General features: G+C 44.4%; 1 protein-coding gene across 12 annotated transcripts in view; it reads right to left on the bottom strand.

Annotated features, from left to right (window-relative positions):
• Nucleotides 1–25,559, bottom strand: part of POMGNT2 (protein O-linked mannose N-acetylglucosaminyltransferase 2 (beta 1,4-)) — a 35,402-nt gene extending 9,843 nt beyond the window's left edge. The window contains exons 1-4 of one of the 12 annotated variants that reach the window (XM_074575130.1): nt 25,296–25,469; nt 22,851–22,980; nt 21,122–21,146; nt 658–697 (exon numbers count right to left, since the gene is read on the bottom strand). The gene's annotated coding sequence lies outside the window, so the exon portion shown is untranslated. Of the gene's footprint in view, nt 1–657; nt 882–13,929; nt 16,874–21,121; nt 21,147–22,850; nt 22,981–25,295 lie in introns of those variants that run through there. The other 11 variants (XM_074575134.1, XM_074575138.1, XM_074575131.1 and 8 more) reach the window with 11 other exon arrangements.
• Between the last annotated feature and the right edge of the window lie 1,167 nt (nt 25,560–26,726).

Below are 26,726 nucleotides of genomic sequence, written 5' to 3'. Positions count from 1 at the left end.
AGCTCTCCTTACTTCCCATCAGCATGGTGCCCAAGACCGCTCCTGTGTGCTGCAAATTCTAAGCAGGAGCCAAAATTGTTCGGAGCACAGTGCAGCCAATAAGAACAGCGAAAATCCCTCCTTGGTTACCACAAGCTCTACATTAGCATGTTTTTAGGGGAGGGTAAAAAAAGGAAAAAAAAAAAAAGTCATTCCAAAGCAGCACCTGTCCAGTAAGAAATACATTTCTGAAAACCCACAGAATTTAGTCCAGATCAAAGATGTTTTCCCCATGAGACTTTTGTTTTAAAAATGATAAAGCAAACCACCAGCCAAACAAAGACGGACTACAAAAACCTGGGATTACAAATGAACTACTGACCTCCTTCCCACACATGCACAGCCACAGAGGAGAGATTCAGTGTGAAGTTGGGGGGGGGGGGGGGGGGGAGCAAGGAGACAGCATCAAAAAACATGCTACCCTCCCACCCCTGAAGTACACTGCAGCCAGGAATGCCAACAAAAACCGAATTCAGAGCTATATGTGATCAGCACAGCAAGCAGAGCACAGTTACAATAACACCCAGAAAAGAAACAGTAATTCAGAGCATCTGCAACCTTTTTAATCTTGGAACTACTATCACTGGTAGATTAGTGTTTCAGCACATGCATGCATACCTGGTGTCGCTAAATACACGGAAAAGCTATCCGGTGCCTCCTTTTCACAGGAGAAAGAAAAAAAGAAGACACCTTAAAGCTACGTTTTGCAGGGGAAAACACTCTCCAGTCCTCTTCTTTCCCCACCACCATAAAGAAAAGAAAAAATCCTATCTAACAGCTCTGAGCACAGTAACCCGTGCACCATCTGCAGACCGAACTACCTTTCTCCCCCAGGTCTGAGCATGCTCTGTCTGTCGGCAGTGTCCTATCGCTCCAGCTGGCTCACCTCAATTTGTTAGCCTCCCAGAGGTCAGCCTTGCATGCAGGATGATTTGCTGCAGTATTCCTGCAAATCCCCAAAGGGCGGCCACACTGAAACAAACACTATCATGCCATTTCACAAAGCTGAGCATGTCTTGGGAGACAGACAGAAAACTGGTTGGGGGGGGGGGATGCATTTTAGAAATCCTGCTTCTAGATATTATTAACGCCACTACTACTCCAAACACTTCACACAAAAGAACAAAACAATAGGAGAGAAAGAAAAAAAAAATGCCCCTTGCTAGAGGATGTGAAAGCCATTCGGCGTGCTTTCTAGCAATTCTCTTGGCATCAGGGAAGTGGTTTCCCAGCTGCGATGGTCAGCAAATGGCTTAGTATTGAACAAGGTTGTGAGTGCCCTCCTTCAGAGATCCAGGCAACCGTATTTTTGAAATCAAATTCTCTTTTTATGGTGGAAACAGTAATTCCTAAATACAAAGGCACAAAAATGAGACAGTGCTTATAAGAGTCTCTTACTGCATCCAAGCTGAAGGTCATGGAGGCAAAAGTGTCTTACACCAATCTTCTCAGGAGAGCTTGAACCTGTGGGGACTGAGCAGCTTCTTGAAGATGGCAAACCAGGCAGTACCAACTAGGAACACTTCAAGTCCTAATGCCACAACTGGATCTACATGCAGGATCAGAAAAGCAGCCCAGTTCTGCCCATGGCACTCCCCAAAAGGCTCGTGGCAGAAGTCACCACTGAACACAGTTATTAGGAGTGAGATCCCAGCCCTATAGGGACACACTTGCAGAAAGATCACAAGGAAACATACGAATGCATACGATTTCTGCAAATGTGTTGTCCATATATTTGCAGGATACTTTTTGTTGATTATCTGGGAGGCTTTTTCCCTTTAAGTGAGATCTAACAGGTGAATTAAGAATGATGAAAAGGAGAAAAGTTCTTTAACACCTACGTGTACACATCTATATAGATACTCTCAGACGAAGAGCAACCATTTTACATAAAGAAAACCAGGAGAGCATCCCTAGGCTTACATTCATGTCAGGAATTATCCTCACTATCAAAATGAAGAAGTTTAAATGGTTCTGTATTAAAAAAAATGCAATTAGGTAAGATACAGGGTACTCAAAATTCTTAACTAGGAGAGTCTGGCAGCTACATGGGTTAGCATGTTACCTAAACTCTCACTCTAAACATGCATCACAGACAAGCTGGTGTCTCCAGCTTCTTACCCTCCCCAAATCATGCTGGAAGTGATCTGAGGGAGGGGATAAATGGATTTATGGCATCTGTGGTGTTTCACTGCACTATAGAGTCATGCTACCTGGGCTAGTTACTTTTGACAAAGTCTGCGACCACCTCTGTCCATGGGACATAGACATGTTTGGGACATGTCTGGGACCACCTCTGTCCGTAGGACCCCAGCCCCGAGAAACCTTCTGTTTTCATGCAAGAAGGCAAAGCAGCCCTGCCAAATTAATCTGAGGTAAGTGGCAGGCTGAAGCATTTGCAGGGCAGTTAGGGGTTATACACTTTCAATCACAGTAGCAATAGAGCCCAATATCAAGTACTGCAATACCCTGCAACTTTAGGGGTGAGGATCCACCAGTGTTTCAAGTTATTACAGGTGGCAGGTTGCTCATTCACCACCAAGTACCCTGAATTTACTGAAGCCAGGACTTCCCCCTGGGGAAGGCCACTGCATGGGGACAACCTGCAATCTAGGGTTGTACTTGGGTATCTCCTCCTCCCTCCCAGGACACTGATCCGCTGCCTCAAAATAAGCATGTCCCTCATCCAGCTTCTCCTGCCTGCTGTAGCAGAGGCAGTGCTTTCTCTGACAGAAAATGAAAACAGGGTAGTCCTGAGGCAGAGATCTAGCAGAACTGGGAGGCATAAAGCAGCCCCAAGAAAATTACGACTTGTCCCATGCAGGACCCAAGACCGCTAGCCTGAATATAGCCACCATCAGAGCTGAGAAATGCAGGTCTCATTCAGCATCACACATGCTTAGAAATGCAGCAATACCATGGTATTTATAACCTTGCATTTCTGAGTACGAGTTAAAAGCCAAATACAGAAGAAAAATAAGCTGAAAGAAACAAAGAATAAACCCAAATAACGTTCTGCAAAATCAACAACAGGTTCTTGACAAAGCTATACCTTCAAAAATGAGCCTGCCAGCATGATGAATAAACACAACTGTTGTATCTATTAAATTAGGGCATCACAGAAGTAAGAGAGACATTTTCTCATCTCCTGCTCTGGAGTGCCGCTTTTACACCTTTGCCTTCTTTCCCACCTGGAAACACTAAAAACCACTAGGATTGACAGGACAAGGTGCCATCCACTTCAGTACTCTCCCTCCAGGTCTGTGCCACCTATTCCACAAACAAAAGGTAAGTTTTGAACAACAGCATAAGCCTATGCCTCTCCTGTCCTGAGAGGATCCCAAAGAGACACTGGTCAATCACAGCTGCTTGGGGGAAATAAATAAATAATTAAAAAAGAGGAAATAGAAGAAATCCCCTTTTTGGCAGGCCCACCCAGTGTCCCCAGCCTATCCTGTTGTGACTAAGGATATCCACAGTCACCTTTCTCTTTTTAGCTCATGTCATTGCCCTCTGGTCCCTCTGAATGCAAAGGTGCTGTCTCAGGTGGAACAAGCTAGATGTTTTTCCTCGGAATTTTGAAAGTTGAGGAGTAGAGTTAGATTTGTAGTTGACTTCGGTTGAGAAAACACATCTTGACTTTGTGTTTTCCGCACTCCAGAAAGCTCCACTGCATGACCTAGCTTCCACTGATGCTAACGGGAGCCTTTCCACCAACTCCACAGATCTTCACCTCCACTTAGGGACTTAAATGGTGGGACCTCTGATAACCCAAAGGTACTGTGCTGGGATCCTTATCTTAGTCAAGCTTTGATTTTAATGGAGAAGAAAGTACAACATTTACAGTCTGGTCTTCTATTTATGAATAAGCTTCTTCACTACACCTGGAATAGCGTATATGCATAGATTTCAAAGGTACAATTTATCACATCACATGGAGTTGGATAGTTTAATCCTAGTCTTGAAGAGTGTACTATTGTCAATCTGCCACACCACAAACTTAAAAAAATACATCATTAAAGGGGAGAAAAAAAAACATAATTAAATAAATCCAACAGCTCTGAAATAATAACTATTACCACCGCTGCACCGTAAGGCACTATGTGTGGTAGCCCCAAGCTCTTCTCAAATAGTCAGCACCAGTAGCACACTGCAAGTCTGTGAGGTTTGAATAGGTTTTCTTGGCTCAGACCTTAAAGAGTTTGATAAATATTTAATACCTCTCATAAAGTTGCAGCCTCCAAAAACAATGCCACAAAAGAAAAATGGTTAACATTTTTGGAACTCCTAAAAAACAGTACAGCACAAACAATACTCAGCAAGCCAGCAATGAAGCCTGAATAGATCCCTCTTGGTTTAGGACTGACAAAGAGCAGGTAAATCATTATTTACTGAATCTTTGCCTCACACGTACATGTTGCAGGGGTGCCTGCGTCACTCCGAGTAACAGCATTTATTATTTATAGTCCCAGAAGCACGCTCTATAAGAAATTGTTCTTCCTGCAGTGCTTTTCAACCAAAGGTGCATCTCAATTTTAGAGCACAAAAAAATTTCATGCCTGAACTGACAAAAGAAGAGTCCTTGTATTGATAAACACACAAGGAGACAAAGGAAGTGTTGGGTTTCTGGACACCAAGATTGCAATACCACCCACAGAGGATGGCATTTTGATTCTGCAGAACCTAACATTAAAACTGATGTCAAAAGGACCAGGACTTCATCCAAATATTGAAAATTCCTAAGCCAGAATATGCTTTGTCAGGGAAAAAGGTATTTTTGAAGAGTATCTCAATGGCTAAACCCCACTTTGCTCAACTGCTGCAAGCATGACATACTCCCAGGCTTAAGAGATGTAGGATTCAAGTTTTACATAAATAGTAGGTTTACAAAGGTGTAAGTACGATCAAACACATTTCACACACACGCTTAGGTTACGTGTCTCTACATCAACCTGACAAATTCATAGCTATTTATTCTCCTCTACAGATATGTGCATATTTTATACATATAAAATATATACCTGTTATGGAAAAGCACACTAGTTAAACTATTCACTCTAACAATCCCTCCATCCCCATTAGGAACCATCCTAGCAGCACCGCAGGAACATACTGGCCTGTTCCTGCAGCTATATGCAATGTGTGTTCAGATGAATGGCATGGGAGAGTCACCTGCTAGCTTCCAAGGTAGGACACGGCTTCAGTAGCTGTTCTGACCCAAGCTGGGTGTCACTTGGGCTCTTTCAGGTTCAGATTTTGTCATCAGTAATGCCAGGTCAGCAGGGTGACACAGATAAACCAATTCCCTCTCCTATAGCTATGCCAACTGCGTATCTGCAAATGTAATTAGTGCCAATGCGTCTGTAAAGGAAGCAGAGATAATTCATGCTCATAAGAGCAGCTCGGTAAGTAAATGATGTTCACCTAGACTGACATGGAAAACCAAGGGTAGATCACTACCTGCGAGAGCCCTAGGTATTGCTCATGGCCTCACCATGGTGCCTCCCATAGCCCACTACTTGTTAACTCTTTTCGTTTAGGTGGCAGTAAGATCATCTGCCCTCGCTCAGACAACACTGTAATATTAGGCCTTTATCACCACAACATCACCTGAAGAAACACACGTCCCATTTTACAGATGAAAAGATTGAAACTGTCAAAGGGATCTGGGTAGGACACGCCACACCAGCAGCCTCAAATATGGTAGCAACTTCCCATGAAAAACCCACCAACAATCAAACCCTCCTGTGTACCTGAAGGTTGTATTCATCTCCATGGGTTCCAGGGCTGAAGACAGGAGTGAGAGCCTCCAAGACCACAGGTGATAGTTTAAATATGATAAAGGACATAGAGGATTACGTTATCAGCTCTGTCACTGTTGCTCTGAAAGAGCTGCTGGCAGAGCAGCCATAAGCCTGACATGCTCTGCTCCCAGCACACCTTCTTCCCAACTTCTATCCCCACCCACATTTGCCATGCAGAGGGCCACAGGGCCTCCTGCATGCCTCGGAGACCCTCTGCAGCTACAAGTTGGCTGAAGTTGGAGGCCCTGTCAGCATGAACTTGTTCTGAGAAGGGTGTCGGAAGAGTCCCTTTTTCCTGTCTGTTGAGACAAACAGAGTAGTCATAACCAGCAAGTCTCATAGACATCTTAGGAAATTAGGATGCTAATACAACAGCAAAATACAGTTGTTGAAAGGAAAAACATCCTTGAATGTGAACAATCCTAGGGGCGCCAAGGTACGTAAAAGAAGAAAAATAACTGCAATATAAAACTTGCATTTTAGGCTAAACAACGGAACTGTCCGGCACTTTGATGGATCTGTAGGGGTAAGCAACAAGTGTGCAGAAGTATCCAAAGGACAGGGCTTAAGATGTCCAAGCATTTCACCGCCTTCACTAGATTATGCACCTGTTTGCAAGTGGGCTGCAGTTGTTCCAGAACTGATGAGAACATCTCAGTTCACAAGCAGGATTACTGCAGGACTGTTCCCCGCAGCTGCCTTTACCCTAAGCTTCCATTTTGTGCTTTCCTAAAAGCCCTGGAGAACAAAAACCTACAAACCAAAGCCCTAGTACTTCATGGAAAGAATTCCACAAGGAGGCAGCAGCAGCGTCTACAATCTTGATCAAAACAGCAGTTTCGATCCAAGCCGGAGCGTGTGCTTCAATTAGCCAGTCTCTGACAAATGCCTGGAGGTGCCTAGCACAGCAGCATGACAGGAATGTAGTTCAGAGCCAAGGTAAAGAAGAATTTAAATCAAATTAGGGGAAATAAAAAGGTTTACTGCCATTTTGAGTCCCAAAATTGCAAACAGATTGTTTTACCTCCAACAGCCCCTGCAGCCACACCTGGACACTATAGCCTCACAGCTTAAAGGGATGCAGCCAGCATATAACCCAACCCTATTCATATGATAGTAGTGTAATATTAACAACTGATAGAACTGAAGCACAGTATTATGCATATAATATATACACATCCCAGAATACTGAAGGAATTGGCTGACGTAGTTTCCAAGCCACTCTCCATGACATCCCTGGTGAAAAGGGTAGAAAAGAGGACCCTGTGAACTACCGACTTGTCAGCCTCACCTCTGAGCCTGGGAAGTTCATGGAACAGATCCTCCTAGAAGCTATGCTAAGGGGCATGGAGGACAGGGAGGTGATTCGAGACAGCCAGCATTGATTCACCAAGGGCAAATCCTGCCCAACCAATCTAGTGGCCTTTGATGATGGAGTGACTACATCAGTGGACAAAGAAAGAGCTACGGACGTCAATCTGGACTTCTGTAAGGCCCTTGACACAGTCCCCCACAACATTTTACTCTCCAAATTGGAGAGGATGGGTGGACTGTTCAGTGGATGAGGAATTGGTTGGATGGTTGCATCCAGAGGGTAGCGGTCAACGGCTCAATGTCCAAATGGAGATCAGTGACAAGTGGCGTCCCTCAGAGTTCCCCTCAGGGCTCAGTTTTGGGGCCAGTCTTGTTCAATATCTTTATTGATGATCTAGACAAGGGGATTGAATGCACCCTCAGTAAGTTTGTGGATGACACCAAACTAGGTGGGAGTGTTGATCTGCTTGAGGGTAGGAAGGCTTTACAGAGGGATCTAGACAGGTTGGATCAATGGGCCAAGGCCAATGGGATGAGGTTTAATAAGGCCAAGTGCTGGGCCCTGCATTTTGGTCACAACAACCCCAGGCAACGCTACAGGCTTGGGGCTGAGTGGCTGGAAAGCTGCCCGGCAGAAAAGGACCTGCGAGTGTTAGTGGACAGCCGGCTTAACATGAGCCAGCAGTGTGCCCAGGTGGCCAAGAAGGCCAATAGCATCCTGGTTTGTATCAGGAATAGCGTGGCCAGCAGGAGTAGAGAAGTCATCGTGTCTCTGTACTCGGCACTGGTGAGGCCTCACCTCGAGTACTGTGTTCAGTTTTGGGCCCCTCACTACAGGAAAGACATTGAAGTGCTGGAGCGTGTCCAGAGGAGAGCCACCAAGCTGGTGAGGGGTCTGGAGAACAAGTCCTATGAGGTGAGGCTGAGGGAACTGGGCATGTTTAGTTTGGAGAAGAGGAGGCTGAGGGGAGACCTCATTGCCCTCTACAACTACCTGAAAGGAAACTGTAGAGAGGCAGGGGTTGGCCTCTTCTCCCAAGGGAATAACGACAGGACCAGAGGAAATGGTATGAAGCTGCGGCAAGGGAGATTTAGATTAGATATTAGGAAGAATTACTTTACTGACAGAGTGGTCAGGCACTGGAACAACCTGCCCAGGGAGGTGGTGGAGTCACCATCCCTGGAGGTATTTAAGAAACATGTAGACATGGCTCTTCAGAGCATGCTCTAGTGCCCAAGATTATTGGTTTGTGGTGGGGTGTTGTGTGTGGGGTTGTGGGTGTGGAGTTTAGTTGGTGGGTGCTTTTTTTTTTGTGTGTGTGTTTTTTGTTTTTTTTTTTTTTTTTTTTTTTTTTTTTTAATGTGGTTGGACTCGATGATCTCAAAGGTCCCTTCCAACCCCTAAGATTCTGAGTTCCATACTGGGACCAGTACTGTATAATATCTTCACCAATGACACAGACAGTGGGATCGAGTGCACTCTCAGCAAGTTTGTGGACAACACCAGGCTGAGTGCTGCAATCGACATGCCTGAGAGACAGGATGCCATCCAGAGGGACCTGGACAAGCTCGAGAAGTGGGCCAATGTGAACCTCATGAAGTTCTACAAGGCCAAGTGCAAGGTCCTGCACCTGGGTTGGGGCAACCCCTGGTATCAATACAGGCTGGGGGATGAAGGGATTGAGAGCAGGCCTGCTGAGAAGGACTTGGGGGCACTGGTGGATGAAAAGCTGGACACAAGCTGATAATGTGCGCTCACAGCCCAGAAGGCCAACTGTATCCTGGGCAGCATCAAAAGAAGTGTGGCCAGCAGGTGAAGGGAAGTGATTCTGCCCCTCTACTCCGTTCTGGTGAGACCCCACCTGGAGTACTGTGTCCAGCTCTGCAGCCCTCAGCACAAAGACATGGACCTGTTGGAGCAGGTCCAGACGAGGGCCACAAAAACGATCAGAGGAATGGAGCACCTCTCCTATGAAGAAAGGCTGAGAGGGCAGGGGTTGTTCAGCCCAGAGAAGAGAAGGCTTCGGGAAGACCTTATTGTGGCCTATCAGTACTTAAAGGGGGCTTATAAGATGGGGACAAGCTTTTCAGCAGGGCCTGTTGCAATAGGACAAGGGGTAATGGCTTTAAACTAAAAGAGGGAAGACTTAGACTAGATATAAGGAAGAATTTTTTTATGATGAGGGTGGTGAGACACTGGAATAGGTTGCCCAGAGAGGTGCCCCATCCCTGGAAACATTCAAGGCCTGTTTGGACAGGGCTCTGAGCAACCTGATCTAGTTGACGGTGTCCTTGCGCATTGCAGAGGGGCGGGCCTAGACGATCTTTAAAGGTCCTTTCCAAGCCAAACTATTCTATGATTCCTGGATACTCCCTGCCTCTAGTGTAGCCACTTACACTGATGCTAAGGGAGCACAAAACATCTATATTCTGGGTTGGCAGCATACCCCAGGGGTGCTAATATTCATGTGAAAATTCAGAACAGAGCGTAAGGCCTCATGAATCATCTAAAATAACTTATACTGGAGCAGAAAAAAGGGTGTTTCCTGACAGCATAGGCCACAGGACTGAAAAATGTCTGCTGGCCAATTTAAACATTTCCTTAGAATTGTTTTTCAATCAGTACTTAAATACCCTCGTCTGACTGTCCCCATGGAAAAGAACAATTCTTATCTTGTCTCTCATCTGATTACAGTATCATCAGAGGGCCCAGCAGAGCAGTAGTAACACAAGGCTGTGGGCCAGGCATTTACTGTTTCAAATGTTGCTCTGAGGGCTACCGCTGCTACTGACAGGGGGAAGAGAAGAAAGCAATATGAATCATCTTTCTCAGCTTCAACGTGAACCACTGCACGCAACAGGGAAAGTGTGATGAATACACTGAGTTACTTGTACAAAACCATTCCAACTCCTCCAGGTGTCATATGCAACAATTTACAGTTCAATAGCTAGGACAACTTCTTCATGCCCTTGTCAGCTTGAAAATTCAGGGAAGGACTTTTGAATCTAGGCATATTTATCAAGGGCACAGCAGCAAGATGAAGAGGTTCAAGTCTGATTTAATTTTTTTTTTTTATAAGACTGGCTGTTGTATTTATTTGAATAGTAATAAAAAATAAGGTGGTTAATTTTTGCCCCATAAATCCCACCAATAAATCAATGCATTATTTCCCTACAGCCCTCCTTCTCACACCACCTCTGTGGAGGTTACAACAGCCCCATAAACAGCTGATATGACATTTAATACACACAAGAGGGTGAAAGTTTCAGAGGAAAAGCAGAAAGTATCTGTTGGGAAGGGAATATCTGCAAACCTACTGACATAGTTGCTATTCACTGGTGGCCCTTTGACGATGGGAGATTCCTTACCCAACCCTGCCACAGCAGCTCATTTCTGTTCCCTTCCTTTCCACTGGCAAGATCTGCTGCCTCTGTCGAGTCAAATGCTGAGTCAAGTATTTGGCAATGAGAATCTCTTCAAATAACTGAAGTGTAACCCAGCTGTCACTGAGAGATCGATATCAGTATCAGCTTGATAAACCAACTGCTGTTTAAAACAGCTGCACCTAACAGCATCTGCCCCGTTCATTACGTACAGCTCTGGATCCATGTGCAGATATTTGCAAAGCCAAGAAGAGTGGTCTTTCAGCTACTTTACATAGTATTTCAAAACATGAAGGGCACTGCAGCCAGCATCCTACATCAAGATTTGCGTCCCCACCTCTAGGCTTCTGCTAGCTTTGCTGCTGATGCAGCCATTCTCCACAGAACCAATCTAGCCATTATGAAAGCCCTGCAGCATTATTCAAGCACCGGGAGGAATGAAGCAGGTCTGAACCCTCTCATTTGGCAAAGAATTCCCAAGATGAGCCCCAGTAAAAACGTACGTGCTGTCACACCCATCATCCTCAAAGAGGAAGGTTCTTGTGACCTTGGAGGAAAGACAAGACTAAAATATACATATATATTGGCCATAGGCAGTGAGACCCATCCCAAGTCTGGAGGGGTCAGAGATGGAAGACATGCATCATCCCAGGCAGAACCTTCCTGCCTCGGCTCATCCAACTCCACCTTCTCCATGGCAGAACAATGTACTCATAGTCTGTCCTGGAGGCTGACAGGAACAGCCTGCTGAGGTAACCAACCTTTCTTCCCAGACAAAAGGATTAAAGCTACAGCCACAGAAAGCTCCTCTTGCAACTACGAAGACTCAAATCTGCACCTGTATTAATGCAGCAAGTATCTGAAAAGAGAAAGCACCTAAGGAAGAGGTTGAGGACTGACTAGAAAACAGCCATCTTGCTGAGTGATTTAAGGTTAAACAAAATAACCACCATTTCTTTACCACCAAGGTGATGAAATACACTAAAATAAAAACTAAAATAAAAACTAAAATATACTAAAATGAAACCCCTCTTCTCTAATTTATTTGAATATATTCAACGCTTAAAGACAAGCATGTACCTAAGAGCCCCGTGTTCCAATGGGACAAAGACATGCACATGAATTAAGCAAGGACTAGAGCACTTTTTGAATAATAACGTGGCTTTGTGACCCCTGTGCTAAATATATATATAGGTATATAATACGTATGTATGAGTACTACAAAATTCATATAAAATATTATAATTAATATATAGACTATATATTGCTCTTAAGTTTATACCTGCATTAAAAGATGATTAATCAGTGGCTTTATAAATTTAAAGAAATTAATTTCAACAAGGTCCTGGCTTCCCAGCTTTAGTTTTATACCTCTGACACAATCATAACACAGTCAGAAAATGAGAAGCTGCAAAGCCTTATATAAATGTGTGTGAATGTGTCCCAGATAACCTTACAGGAGAAGGGAAGGGGAGTGCAACTCCAGTCTTTTGTTTTCTATTAACTCTCAGGTCTCTGCATGAACATGAGTAATAACCTAAGTAGTAAAGAACAAACAGCCAGAAGCAAGGAGCAGGGGTAAGAACAAATCATTAAAAAGTGATAAGAACCAAGGGCCCTAACTTAGCTAAAGGCGGTAAAAATGCATACGCACAGGAAACCACCTCATGTCTCCTCAAAATTAATCTGGTCATATAGTTTTAGTGCTGAGTAAGTGACTGCCTCAGCACACCACCAGAGTGTCTGTTAGAAAGGACAGTATTTCATCTATGTGCTTAAAGGTCTGATAACCTATTTTCCCAGGTGTGTGTCTCCCTCCTTCTAAAAGAGGAAATTACACAGCAAATTAATCTTTGTGCACCTTTTTATTTTCCACCCCTCCTCCCCTTCCCTCCCTCCACTCCTCCCATCCACTGTGAAAGGTAAGTGGGAAAATATGTATGGTTCACAACAAAACTGAAATAAATTCAAAACAGCAGGAACAGCCTGAGTATGGTTTGGCTCACACAAGTGAGCTTAGGATATGGGGAGTCAGTGCAAAAAAAAAAAGAGGTCACGAAACTGTTGTGACACACCTTCCTGGAGAGGGCTTTTTGTCCACAGGGGTATGTGTGAAAGGCTCATCTGCCTGGCGAGAAAACACTGGAAACTAATCTTGCCAGAGCAAAGGGATTGCAATTTGCAAACCATCAACACCCCACTCAATTTACATTACAGGTGGGAGAGGGGAAAATGAACAGCAAACTAAGACACAAAGCAATTCATGGTGAACTCATCTGCAGTGCATCAAAGGCCCATCAGTGACTGCACCATGCAATGGACTGTGGTCATCCTGTAACCACATTTGATTGTCTACCTGACAGAAGCAAATGCAAATCCCATCGCATCCAGGACATCATTGACTATATACAGCACCCCTCTTCAGAAGAGGCAACCCCTACTCCCAAATTAAGGAGGGTTTTTTCTGGGACAAAAGAAGGGAAAGAGACAGATGGTTTCAAATTCCTTCAAGGCATATTTTACACAGGCTGTGCTTGAATGTTTCATTGGCCACCAGTTGTCCAAAATTCACATACAGCTTAAAAATACACATGGGTTTCTGAGCTTAAAGAAATCAGGGTCTAAACTCTCAGCTGGCTACCATGCTCAGAATAAAACACATTCACACTAGTACACCACTGAAGGGAACCAAACTGTCAAGAATAAGTGTTATTCAGAGAACAGCATGCAAAAGTGGGTCCTAAAACATAATGGGTGAAATTTTAGCTCCAAAAGCAATGAAAAACTCACAGCATAGCTTTGAGAAGAATGTAGCAGAACCATCCCAAACAGCCTGGTTCTGAAGACTCTAGAAGGGAAGCTCTGAGAAGGGAGAGCAAAGCTTATTTCTCAGTGCCAGTCAAAGACTTCATAAAGCAATCTTTGAAAAACTATCTACATGGTCTACTGATTCCTATATCAGAGACCATAACTAGATGAATAAGAAAGATCTGTGTGGAAGCCCACTTCATACAAGAGGTACATAGAGCATGACTAGGAAACTTATAATTCCTTGGCTCCATGCAAGCATGGTCCTAGCATTGACACAGCTCTAGTAGTAAAGAAAGAGATGGGTCTCTGAAACAGAAGTAGCCTATGCCAAATTTACACAAGGACTTCCAATCAAGGACCCAAATCCCAGAATTCAGCTCCTCTTTGCTCCACGAACAACAAAGAAGATCAGACTTTAGAGACATCTTTCCCTGCTATTTACCTGACAACAGTTTAAAACAGAGACTGTATCACACCCACTGTCTCTCAAGGGCAAAAATACATGTGTAATCAAATTGTTAAGGTAAACCAATAAAAAGATGGAAAGGAAACTAATGCCATATACAAAGAAAACTTTGCAACCAAAAAATGAAACCATTTTTATTGAGAATTGCATTTTCTCAGTTGAACTTTAGCAAATAAGCTGGATGGTACAAAAACCACTTTTTCAGAAATACAAAAAACCCTTCTGTTATCAAATAAACTCTTATTCCCTCTCATCTTTAATCCCAATCTACACATATGCCATCTCCACACAAGAACCGAGCAATCCTTGTTTAATATCAAAACACCCGTTGGCCCCATTTCACGTGTGTGGTCTTCAGAACATCTAGCAGCTGAAGGAGGAGTTCCTGGATGCAACTGTGCAGAGGAGACCAGCTGTCAATAATTACCGAGATCTCTGTTTCAATTTTACAAGGCAAAGTCAAAGGCCAGGAGAGAGGAGGACACTCACATGTGTGTTTTGAAAGGAAAAGGCAAAATATTTTACAATGGAAAAGGGAAACATCAGTTGGTTCAGATATAAGTATTGTGCAGCACAGCCTCTTGTAGGTATGCCAAAGCAAGCTTTGGTGCATAAGACAGTCAAATGGCAATGAAAGGTGCAGGCAGGATGGGAAAAGTTAGTGAAACTTTTAAGCTGTTGGTGGAAAAAGCTTTAAGAGCTGAAGGGGCAAATTATTGACCCCTTCGCTTACAAAGTATTTCTTAAGAAAACTTCAAAGTTAAGTCCAAATAGACAACTATACTTAAACTCAGGTGCATCTCTTCTCAAACGTAAACAAAGCAAAATAAAAGAATATATAAGACATAGGATTGAAATAAAAAGAAAGAAAGAAGAAAATAAACAAGTAGGAAGGGAACAGAGAACAAAAAGAAGACACACTTGGGCAAAGTACATGCAGCAGAAGAATGAGCAACCTTCAAAGACTGCTCCAGAGAAAAAAAAAAGACCTGACTGGGAGATTATCTTTTTGATCTGTGCTTATCAATAAAGCACCATGGAATTTCCAATCATGAGTCTGAGACCTCATTGCGCTGTATGAAGTAAACAAAATCACTTTAAACACAAGAGATGGATGTGAGAATTGCAGTGCCAGCTGCAATGCTGTGGGACCAGTTGGAGGTAAATCAGTGAAAATGCTATAAATCAGGAAAACTCAGCTCCTGTCTCTCTTTTAGAGTCTCAAGGACACAAGAGGGATGACATCTAATTCAGCACCAAAAACCCCATTAAAAACATTTCCATTTGTACACACAAATGATGTCTCCCCTCCCAGTTAGAATGCAAACTCAAATCCAACAGGAAGGGGATAGATAACTTCACACCACCAGGAGCACACACACAGCACCCAGAGCAGAGAATACACTACTTTCTTGGAAAGTACATATGCCATTGAATTAAAAGGAGCAAGCAAACTGGCATGAAAATGAACTAAAGTGGAGGAGAGAAAACAGAGCCAAAAAGAGTGCTTCTGCTAAAGGACAACTAGTGTAAGGACCAGATGAAGAAAAGATCTAGACCTACTGCACGCTGCCATCAGCAAGCAGAAAAAAAACCTCCAGTCCTCCTTTAGACACTTTTCCAAGAGGTTTCTCTCTCAAGTTGGCGGAAAGCAAGCCAGCGTACAGAGCTTCGGTCCAAAGGCTTTTACACTGGGCAGGAGGGAAAGGGGTTCAACTGTAAATTATTGAAAATTTATACGTTTCCCTGTTTGCAAAGGAGGAAAAGTTACACACTCCCTAGTAACATCTTCAGCCTCTTCTAATGCTTCAGCCCTTCCAGGCAGAGGCATCACACTACCATACCACCTACTACAGACAAGGTGTTCTTCTGCTCATGGTTAGCAGACATGGGCAGAGTGTGAAAAGTGTGTAGGGGAACTGGATAGATGCACTGCAAGGTAGAAAATGCCAAACCATTAGGGTTTCTGTCTACATCAGTTCACACTGTAGAGTCAAGGACAGTCATGCAGAAGAGCAACACCCACACTGCTCACAGACCGCTCTTCCAAGTGACTGGACAAGGCTCATTTCCTTTTCCTACTTCAAGTCACTAAAACAAATCAACCCTCCTTTCATAGCAAAAGCTTTCCTTACCTCACACAGCATGGTGCCAGGCAGACAGACCCAGTGGAAGCAATGCTTGTGCTTAGATTTAAGCACATGCTTAACGCCTGGCTGGATCAGCACATGCAATCACACATCCTTGTGGGCCATGGATTTGCATTCTTACACATCTTTAAACTTTCCAGGATGTGTAATTTATCAATCTGCTGTGATAAAGGATGGAAATACCCTGCTCATTCTAGCTGTCATTACGCTGCAGAAAACAAAAATAAAGATTTCTCAACAGCAAGGCAGAAGACAGCAATATCCCTTTTCCCTCTCTGATAATTTAGCTATAGCATATCCTTGAATCAGAAAAAGGGAAAAAAAAGATTCAAAGGGAGAAGGAAAAAAAGTGGGGGAAAAAGATACTTACTGCAACAGAGACAAGGAAACAAAAAATTCATTTGTAGATCACATATGAAAAGAACATCTACATTAAATATGAACTCAGAAGAACAGACTAGGATAAATCCATATGCGGTTCCAGGTATTTCAGCCAAAATATGGAAAATACACAATAGTCTGAGTTTATGAAGGGCTTAATTTTATCACTACTATTTATACACACTTTGTTGGTTCACTTTAGACATATCACATACACTGTACACATACTATAAATACAAAATGCATAGCAGCACATTTATGTGTCACAGAAACAAGACTTTAAACCAACAGACTTGAGTGCTCACCGACTTTAAGAGACAACAGCCCCCTATTTTTTAACACATTTCTAAATTATATATGGGCTGTGTATCCCTCCAGACAAACGAACACTGATAAATTACATTCTGTCTCTAGCCAGGCACTTCAAGTAATCTCCACCCTCCCACCTCCTCGTCGCATGAAATAAAGATGAAGCACAGCACAACGTCAATCACATTGCAGATCCATTCAACAGCTGCCTCTGCCTGAAACAACAGAATAGATGGGTCAAGATCTTCATCAGACTCCGCTACCAGAAGCTGAAATTTTGGCTGCAATGGACTCAGGCAATCCCATAGCACCTGAGGGTGCTGGCTAGTACATACCCTACGCAGCCAGACTGCGTCCAGCTCCTCTCATAAGTTTCTCCCAATGGGATTGCTCTCCTTCCTAACTGACTTTATCTTTTATGCCTGGACAAGTGGTTTCAGCTACATCTGTGAACTGCGATATGTTTAATGAACAGCACAGTGTGCTCCGTGACCTGGCTGCTCCCCAGCCATGTGCCTGCAGGAAGAGTATTAAGCCCACTGCATGTGCTTGAGAACACACACCCTGTTTCCAACCAGCTTCATTACCCTTTTCCCAGCAAGCTCGCCCAGAGTTAATTTAATGCGTTTAAGGACTGAAGACCAGCCTCGCCTTCCCTGCAGTGCTATCAAACATGTTACAGGCAGAGAATTTGGCCATATTCCATCTATGGGGTTTCCTCCAAAGTCCACTTCTTCTGACAATACCTGAGCTGATGCTTGATCAGTACAAGAACAGTGTTCTATGCAACACAACCTACCACCACTGCGGAGAGCTGCTGTACCCTCACACTGACCCTTGCAAACCCCAATCCCTCCCCTACAACAGCACAGGAGCTGGATCATTTCCAGGTCTCCTTATCTGACACTCACAAAGCATGGAACTGCCGAAGATCCGAGTGTAAAACAGTGGTTACTTTTTTCCAGGCTCTACTGGCCTGGTCAGCTTAACACAACATCTTTCTACAGCTACAGAAGGGCACTCGCAGTCCCCACGCCACAAAGTACCACCGGGGACACACGGGAGTAAGTAGAGGCAAGTAAATGCTTTCCAGCTTCTTCCTTAGCGACCTGCAACAAGAGCCCCCTGAGCTTGGGGACTGCCATCTTCAGCTTCAAACTCCCATGGAAGAAAGTTTTTTTCCTTTCCAAGGATGACTTCCAACTTCATCAACATTTAGTCAGGATTTAATTAGCAGGAGGCCCAGTATAACGGCCATGGCTTTGAGAGGGAGAATGGGGACACTCTGCGCTCAGGACCATACCTGAACGTGCCTTTGCAGTGTAATCCCATCTCTGTTTACAGACAGGCTTCCTTCCAACCCATTCATAAGCACCTGTACTATGCTTTCTACCAGTACTATATAAATTAAGAACCTTTAAAGTTCAAACACAAATCACTTCCTTTACTGATCTGGCCAATTAAAAAATGAAGAATGATAACAAGTTGTGAAATTTATCTCATCACTAGCCTAATTGCTACTCTGGGCTTCAAATTATCCAGAAAAAAAACGAGGGACAAAACTGAACTCTTTACAACTTGTTTGGATTCTGGTTTATAAAGTACACCATTATCGTTGTCAATGTGTGAGGAAATGCAATTGCACTGTGGACCTCTACATCAAAAAACCCTGCTTTAATTAATTATTAGAGTATTAAACCAGCAAGAAAAGAATTACTGTAGTTATTTCAGAGTTGCTTGTTGCTTTCATACATGGGATCTGTCTGCAAAGGTTAGAACTAATTTGCTAAAAATCTTAGTTCATTTTACTACAGAGTTATTAGGATATTAGGATTTAGGATTAGGATACCGGGATACTATGATTATTAGGATACCTAGTGGTATACTAATAAAACTAGAAGCATTTTGAGATCTGCTTTCTAAGGAGGGACTGAGGAAAGATTGAGGAGTAAAGGAGGAAATAAAGACTAATTTAAATAAGTGTGAAAGTGTCTACAGATGGAGAGTTAAGGACAGAGAAAGATTAAGTGAGGAACCCAGTGTCAAAGAGGAAAAAACAAAACAACACAAAACTAGGAGTGGACTAGAAACCTTCCAAGTTTAATTATAGTACCTTAGGTGCACTTAAACGCACTTGGTTTGAAGTTCACTTATTCACTTTTCTTTACTGAAAAAGCCAGCAACAGGTACCAGAAATGAAACCCCACCAATCAAGAGCAATCAAGGTTACATTTCTAAGGCTAACTCTGTTCCCCTTTTCTTTCCCCCAAGCTTCCAACTTCCCATCTCAGGGCTGTCAGTAGTTGTCAGCACATCATATGAGAAACTCATCTGAACATACAATATAACTTGACAGGCAATACATCAGAAAACCTAGATGTGACAACGGCAAATTCCACCAGATGGTCCTGGATCATATCCATCCATTAAAAAAAAAAATGGAAAGGAAAGAAAAAAAAAACCACAGAAAAACAGAATTTTTGAAGAGAAGAAAAAAAAAATTGCTGTATGCACTGTTTCACCCTTTGTCCTGTCCATGCCAGAAAAGGAGACACACAATAGATCCACCTCTTGTCCTCACCAGCATGTCCTTAATATCGATATGTGTATTTCATCCTCTTACCCTAGGAAAAGGCTTCTAAATAAAGATGCCACTCCACTAAAAGGCAGTATGTTCTAGTAATAACAGTGCGTTCCAATTGAGAAAACTCTTTCTTAATGACTCTGGTGCCTGGTCCTGCTCCAGCATCAACATGATCTCCAGGTACACCATGCCCAAGCTGTTAGCCCTGGGAGTAGCTGTGAACTTGGAGCACTTTCGAGACTCCTTGTTTGCCGCCCTCCCCAACTCCCTGTTGCTCTTGTAGGTGGCACAGATTCTGTTTGGGTTCAGGCCGCTGACAAACCTCATCAACTTTTGCAATGGCCCTTTTGGGAGAGACCTCAGATTGCCTTGTCCGCTGTCAGCCACACAATCCTGGGAAGGCAGCTGAGACTTGCAGGTCAAACACTGTCCAGGCCTAACCTCAATGCAGGTAAAATTGCCTTTGATACACACGAAGCTCAAACCACCTCCAGCAGGTATGGAGCACAACCTGCTCCTGATTCTGGCCTCAAGCCCACACAAAACACAGTGCTAAGGCAGGCATGGCATCAGGTCAGGACTCTGTGCTACCCTCTGGGAGGTCAGCACAGTTCCCATGGCACAAAGCACCAGGCTGAGAGGCAGCTCTGGGGTTAATTTACTGCCAGGAAAACGCTGAAGCTGTCACTGTTCTTCAGATGAACATCACCAGCTTGGCCACAGCAGCAGCTCGGCTGGGACAAAAGTGACAGGCCTATGAAACATAAATCAAACCTGCGCAGGCTGTCGCTGCTCAAGCGAGACCTTCAGGGACACCATTCCTTGCTCCTGTTCTGCCCCTGCCTTCAATAGCTGTTTTGCTCTGTGAAAAGTAATTGTGTGTAACTGGGAAAAAATACCGTGTATCCTTGTACTCCCAATTACACATGCTTTGAAGTAAAAGGCATTTAGTCAAATGTATTTTAAATCAGTAAAGGAAGTAGATGTGAATGTGAATGCACAGACAGAACAAAGATAGTGAATAACACAGTGTTATTTTACCAAACATTTAACAGGACAGGATAGTGCTTCAAAGTTATTAAAAAACCTGAAAGCTTCTTTGAATACAAAGTTGTGACTGTGCTGGAAAGCAGATCTACTCTCTGCCAGTGCACAAGCTGCACTCCACAGCTCAGGACCGAAGAAATCTCTCTTTGGGTCACTGTGGCAAAATCACTTTCCACCAAGAAAATAGACTCAGACTTTAACAAAGGACTATTTCTGTAGATTATAAATAACTATTTTCCTTCCCCTAAGGAAAGCTCCTTCCATTATAAACCCTCCTTTGCTGTTCAATCAAGTGCACCCATTCCTGAGTGAGAAACACCTGTGAGGGGGAATACTCCAGAGCACTGGACTGGTGGGGAACTGGGCGACAGTCATGCTTCAGAAACTGCAAGTGAGTGGACTGGGCTCCAGAGATTACTAATGAAAAGAGCTTTTTTAACAATGGCTGATGGCTACTCACAGAATTCTGCAGAAGCAGTTTGTTATCATTGTCACCTTTAGCACAGAGAGGAAGCTACTTTTACATCAGGGACCTGAGAACAAAAGGCTTGCAAAAAAGTCAATTCTCCCCTCCACCTCAAACTTCAACAACAAATACTGCCCCCCCCCCGTTTTTTTTTTTATACTCTGCCTTTGTCATTTTAACATCAAAGAAAAAGTCAGTGACATTTTCAAGTTTTGCTGTTGCGTACCAGTGGGGTTTCAAATATTAAAATGGACACCACCTCTTTAGTGGAGCGCCTTTTGTCATCTAAATGTTTTTCTATATATACTGGACTTCATACTAAACAAAACATCAACTTTCTACAAGACAGAAAAATAAACAACTTACTATTTAGTTGTTCTTAGCAGAAATACTGTAAAACAGAAGGCAGAAGAACAATATGCATTTATTAAAATTGGTAAAATGTCATCTCCTATTTTGATATTTATATCTCATTAGAAAAGCAAAAATACTGCAAATCAAAGTCTAAGAATCAGCTGTTTACTTTATTTATTTATAGGCATTTATATAGCGCTCATCACCATAGCAACCAGGAACCTTTTTTTCTTCTTGTTCAAAGGAAAAGTTGTAATTTTGAAATGTGATCCTTTGATGTTACAGTGCAAATAGGTACTTACATCCTATGCTGCAAACATTTAGGCAGGTGCTTAAAGTACATGAATAGATCTAAGTCAAAGGCGTGGTTAAAGAGACAGAAACAGAGAAAGGAATAAGGAAAGGAACTGAGAAGCAAGAGGGAAAGAGTAAACGCTTTACTATGAAAATTCACAGCGCACTGGCTCCTACAATAAGCCATGACCTCCCCAGTGCTTTTTTCCTGTAATAGTATGTGACTGGTTCATGCGGCACAGTTCAATTAATCAAGAACGATCAACAAGTTCCCAATTTATGCCGAGGACACCTGTGAATATTCTTCAGCAGGGATTTCTGAGAGGATCATAGATTACAAATGGGGCTGCAGAGGGCTGCCTCTCTTTTGAGAGCAGAGAAGTCAGTAGCCTCACTTTGACTGCTACTCTCTTCCAATCCCCCAGCAATCAGACATTATCAAATTCCCACATAATTAATAGACCTTTTTAAAAATGCCATCTGCTCAGAAAACATCAAAGAAATGAGTAAATTAGAACATTGCTCCCGCACACACCATTATAAAATAAATTAGTAGGTACGTCATGCAATTGCAGTTTCCCCGTGATACTCCTGGTGTGCACAAGCACACAACTACTTTTCAGACCCTCAATAACAGACTGAAATTGCTTTTATATTATTTCATCTGGTTGCTTTCCACCACCCTATGAAAATATACACACACAAAGTAGTACTTCAGATCCTTTTAAAAGCTAACGAACTTCTAATTGGGACTGAAAGATAAAAAGAAGAGATCTTTGGTCTGTTGTCATTTTGTTATATGAGGAAATTTTTATCATAAGGTCTCTCAAGACACAGGTATATTACCTTCAACTCTGCATTTACCTTGATCCTATACTCTTCATAAACCAATACTGTCTAGAGCAGAGTGTTCGGTAGTTCCTAAAGCAAACACATAAATCTTTACAGAAGACTGGTGGTTACTTTGTAGTCTTTTTTTAAGCTGTATTCTAAATAGGGCAGAAGCTGCATGTATGACAGGAGAAAAAGTGACAAGTTCCTTATCTGGAAAAGCACCAGCAGGCACTGTTATCAGAGCAGACCAGCTCTTTTAAAGTGGACTGATGAAGCTATTTTTAAAAACACCTAATAACATCACAGAAGAGAATCTGATCTCTGCAAAGGTGAGCCGCACAGCTCGATACCCCTGGGAGGCAGCTAATGAAACTGAAGCTTGTCAGACACAGACTGCGTCCAGTAATTGGCTTTGAAAACTCACAGTTTAAATTCCACCACGCTGAGTTCAATGCCCCCCTCACAGCTTGCTCCAAGCGCAGGCAGAGTCAAGGGCCGTGTAGCACGAGCAAATGTGAGTGGCTGCCTTTCCACTGCCTGCACCGCCAGGCCTAGTCTGCAAGATCAGAGGGCAAAGAAAGAAACCTATTTTCCTCCAGCACCTCACACCTACCGGTTCACTGCCAGGACAGGGAGAGACAGCGGCGGGGGTAAGAAGGCAGAACGGTATCAGAGCAGGTGGCGTGCTGATGGCAGAGGAGGGAACACATCCTACCACAGAAGGTGAAGGAAAGGGTGCAGACCTAAAAAGAGAAGGGAGAGAGTCCCATGTCATGCATTCAGCCAGCAGAACCACCAACCAATGCTAACCCTCAGGCAGTGCTCTGTGACGATTGTGCAATCCCCTTAGGCACAGCCACTGGCTTCACCAGGAAGGTGACCAGCAAAACAGGGGAAGTGTCACCCATTTTCCCAAAAATCTTCCTAGCCCACTCCTTCACAAACTTTACGGACCCACAGACCCATTCTACCCCTTGATCTGAACCACAAAACTCAATTCCGCGACCATCTTGGATAATAAACAAAGAAATTATTGTCCGACGGTGTGAGAAGGCAAAATTTTGTCGGCACAGCTAAGAACATTTGATCTGGTTCTAGCTCTGTGGTTTAATGCTCTCCTTTGAGCCACCTTCTTTTTCACGATTCTTCCTGCCTCCCACTACTTCCTAGAAAAATCCATTCCTTCACAGCCTAGATATGCTCCAGTTGGAAAAGCCATTTTAAATAGAAATCAGGTCTTCTGCTAAGAGAAGTCATCTATGGCTCTGTTTATTTGAATAAAATGACAGTTGTACTAGCGGAGGATCTTTAAGCCTCTATGTTTTAAAATACCTCCTAAAGACTTTGCTGTGCTAGCGCATAGGCCAGTTATAAAACTCTTTAAAACTCTGGGGAACAGTAACTAAATGTGGGGTACTGTCATAGGGAACTGTTTAAACCAACAGGGCTTACAGAAGACTTTAAAGCAACAATTTTTAAGAGAAGGGTGTGAGAATAAGGGGAATGAGACTAACCAATTTTCAGATGATTGAAGCAAACCTCAGTAAGTTCACAGTGAGATGCGACTCAGGAGATTAGAAATTTAACTGGAAAAAGATTTCCATATAGTCCATCCATTTTGTACATTGCTTAATAGAGAAAGGGTTCCAAGTAATTAGTCCCAAAACATTAACCAGGTACCTAAAAGTGCATGTTCATGGAATGCTTCACAAGTGTTGGAGGCTGAACTCCAGCTCTGATGACAGCTAATTAAAACACAAAAGTGAGACTCCAAGTAAAACTGCCACCTTGCAATCATAAACTGTTCAAAACGCGCTCTTGCAGAAAAGTAGACTGCAAAGCCGGTTTCTTGTATCTAGTTCATGCATTTGGTATGTACCACGTTTTTGAAAATGACATTGCAAAATAAACACCCTGTCTTAGAGATGATGTGTTTAGCATACATTAGATTTATTTCGGGGAGAAGGTCGTCCCAGAGAATAAGAGCTCTTCTGGTTCTCAGCTAAGTCAAGGCTTGAGCTAACAAGCCGATCTATCAGTTCAAGCATTTTGAGATCGCTATTAAAGGGAGCCGTTACTGTTTTATTACCAAAGTCAATATATTTGCCTGAATCAGCAGTCACCGTTTAAAAGTCAGCATTTGTCAATAGTTATACAACTATGATACTGGTGTGAAAACACCAATATGTTCCCTTGCCTTTACCAGTTGTTCAGATACAGTCATTATTCTCTTCACCAGAGAGAAGCATGCCTCTTCACTTTTTTTTTTTTTTCTTTTTTAAAACAGCAGCCATTATCTTAATAACTCATTTAAACACTGGGTTAATTGAGAGGGGCTGGAAGGAAGCAATGGGACACAAGCGGATCGGTAAGTCTGACCTCAGAACATGGATGTGCAACGCGCCCAGAGCTGACCTACACAAGAGAAACTTTTCCACCATGCTTAGTCAGCACACAGTAATTAAAAGGGGCAAGATGCGATAAATTCCGCATCCGTATCCACTGGGGCCAGATTCACAAGGACTGCTAAGCTTTCAAGGGCCGAAGACAGGTGTTTAGGGGGTTTCCCAAGGCGCTCAGCCATCAAGGAAAATTGTCAGGAGAACACAACCACATCTTTACTTGCCCTGGTAGGCTTGAAACCTGCAGCGTCTTTGACCTCTAGGGAGGTTATTAGAGTTGTAATTGAACCGCCTTTCTGTGGTGCAGGTTAGCTGCCTACAAGAACTAACCCTCACTGACGGCGCACCGGGCCGGACTGCTTTCTCTGCCCGCCTTTGGAGAAGAAAGGTTTCCACCTCCAAGGTGCCAGCCCCGCTCTGTGCAACCCCGGAGGGGTCCCGTGGACCACTCCCACCCCTCGCCCCGTCCCCTCCCCACCGCGAAGCCGCCGCCGACCACGACAGACATCGCCTCCCGGTGCCCCCCGCCTCCCCTTCACCCCCTTTCCCCTCAGAAAAGAGGCGGCCGCAACTGCCGGCTGCCGCCAACAGCCCCCTGCGGGTGCCGTGCCCAGCCCAGGCCGCCGCCGCCCCACGGCCGCCCCGCGCCGCCTCACCTGCCGCCCGCGGCGCCAACGGCAGCAACCACCCCCTCGGCCCGACCCGGCTCGATCCGGCCCCGCCGCCCCTACCGCCTCCTCACGGCCTCCCCGCCCACCTCCGCCTGGCAGGCGGGCATCGTCCGCTGAGGGGCCGTGGCGGCGGCGGGGCGGGGCAGCACCGCCTCCCCCACGCTCCCGGCGGCGGCGGGGAAAGGGCGGACGGCCCCTCGCCCGCCGTGCTGGGGGAGCGGCGGCGGCTGCGCATGCTCACTGCCGGGCGCCGCGAAGGGCATTGTGGGGGGTGTAGTTTGCGGGGAGCTGGGGCGGCAAAGTTCCCTCAGGGTGGGCTGAGGGGACTCCCCGTCCGCTCCCGGCCACCCCTGCTCCCCCCTCAGCCCTGCTCCGGCCTCAGCGGTTTCCCCATCACAGCTTTCTCCACAGGCCTTGCCTCCCCGTCCAGTCAATGGCCTTAACCCCTCTGCTTCTCCCAATCTCCTGCGTTCCTCACCCCCCTGCCTCTCATCCCCAAGTCTCCTTCAACCTCCACTTCACCCTTCTGCTGTCCTCCCAACACCTTCCCCTGCCCCTCAGGGTTCCTCCCTGGCCCTCAGCTCTTGTCTGCCCGAGAGCCTCCATACTCGCTGCTCGCAGTCCTCGGCCTCTCAATTTCTTCCACTTGGAACATAACACACTGAAGCGGGGGGCAACCATCCTCGTTATAAGCACACGCCTTCAAACCCACTAGGAAAACCTGACAGACAGCAGGCGTCTTCACCGGGGGAAGGTTCTTCCCACCAGGGAAAGTGCAACAGCAGCACCAGGTCACGTTCACCTCCACGGGATGGAGGCCCGCTAAGGTTAGACCTCACCAGAGGAACCCCAAGATTATTCCAGCTTGAATAAACCACCGAGGACATCCCGAGCCCAACACGAGAGGTCGAATCAGCCAAGGATGTGGAGACGCATGCGTACAGCATCTCTGCTTGACCCGGCCTCTCCCAACGTCAGCGGGGCTTTTCTCATTGACTTCGCTGAGGCTTTCAATTTCTCATGGGAGCTTTCCATTTCCACACCCACGCAGGGCTCTCTGACAATGAGAAGGACAATTAATGGTTTGGCCGCATCTTTCACATTAACCGGTGTTTGTGTGCATAATTAAATGCTCCCGGAGTGACAGGATTGCTAAGCATGCATGCAGGAAATTAATGTAAAACTTTGACTGTTGTAATGTTTGCCCCTGAAAAGCAGATAGTCATTTGGGGGAAATCAAATTTAATAGCTTAGTACTCCTTCCTCCAGCCTCTTTTTCTGTCTTGCAGATTTTGTAGCTAATGATCCGGAGAACTAACTTGCGTTGTAAGAGATACACAGGAGAACTGAGGGTTTTTGGAAACGCTCATTGCTACACTAAATTTAATTTCATTACGATCTCTGTGAATTTTAGTG

Source organism: Larus michahellis, chromosome 2 (assembly GCF_964199755.1).
Source record: "Larus michahellis chromosome 2, bLarMic1.1, whole genome shotgun sequence".
Lineage (NCBI taxonomy): Eukaryota > Metazoa > Chordata > Aves > Charadriiformes > Laridae > Larus > Larus michahellis.
This window is presented reverse-complemented; position numbering and strand designations above follow the sequence as displayed.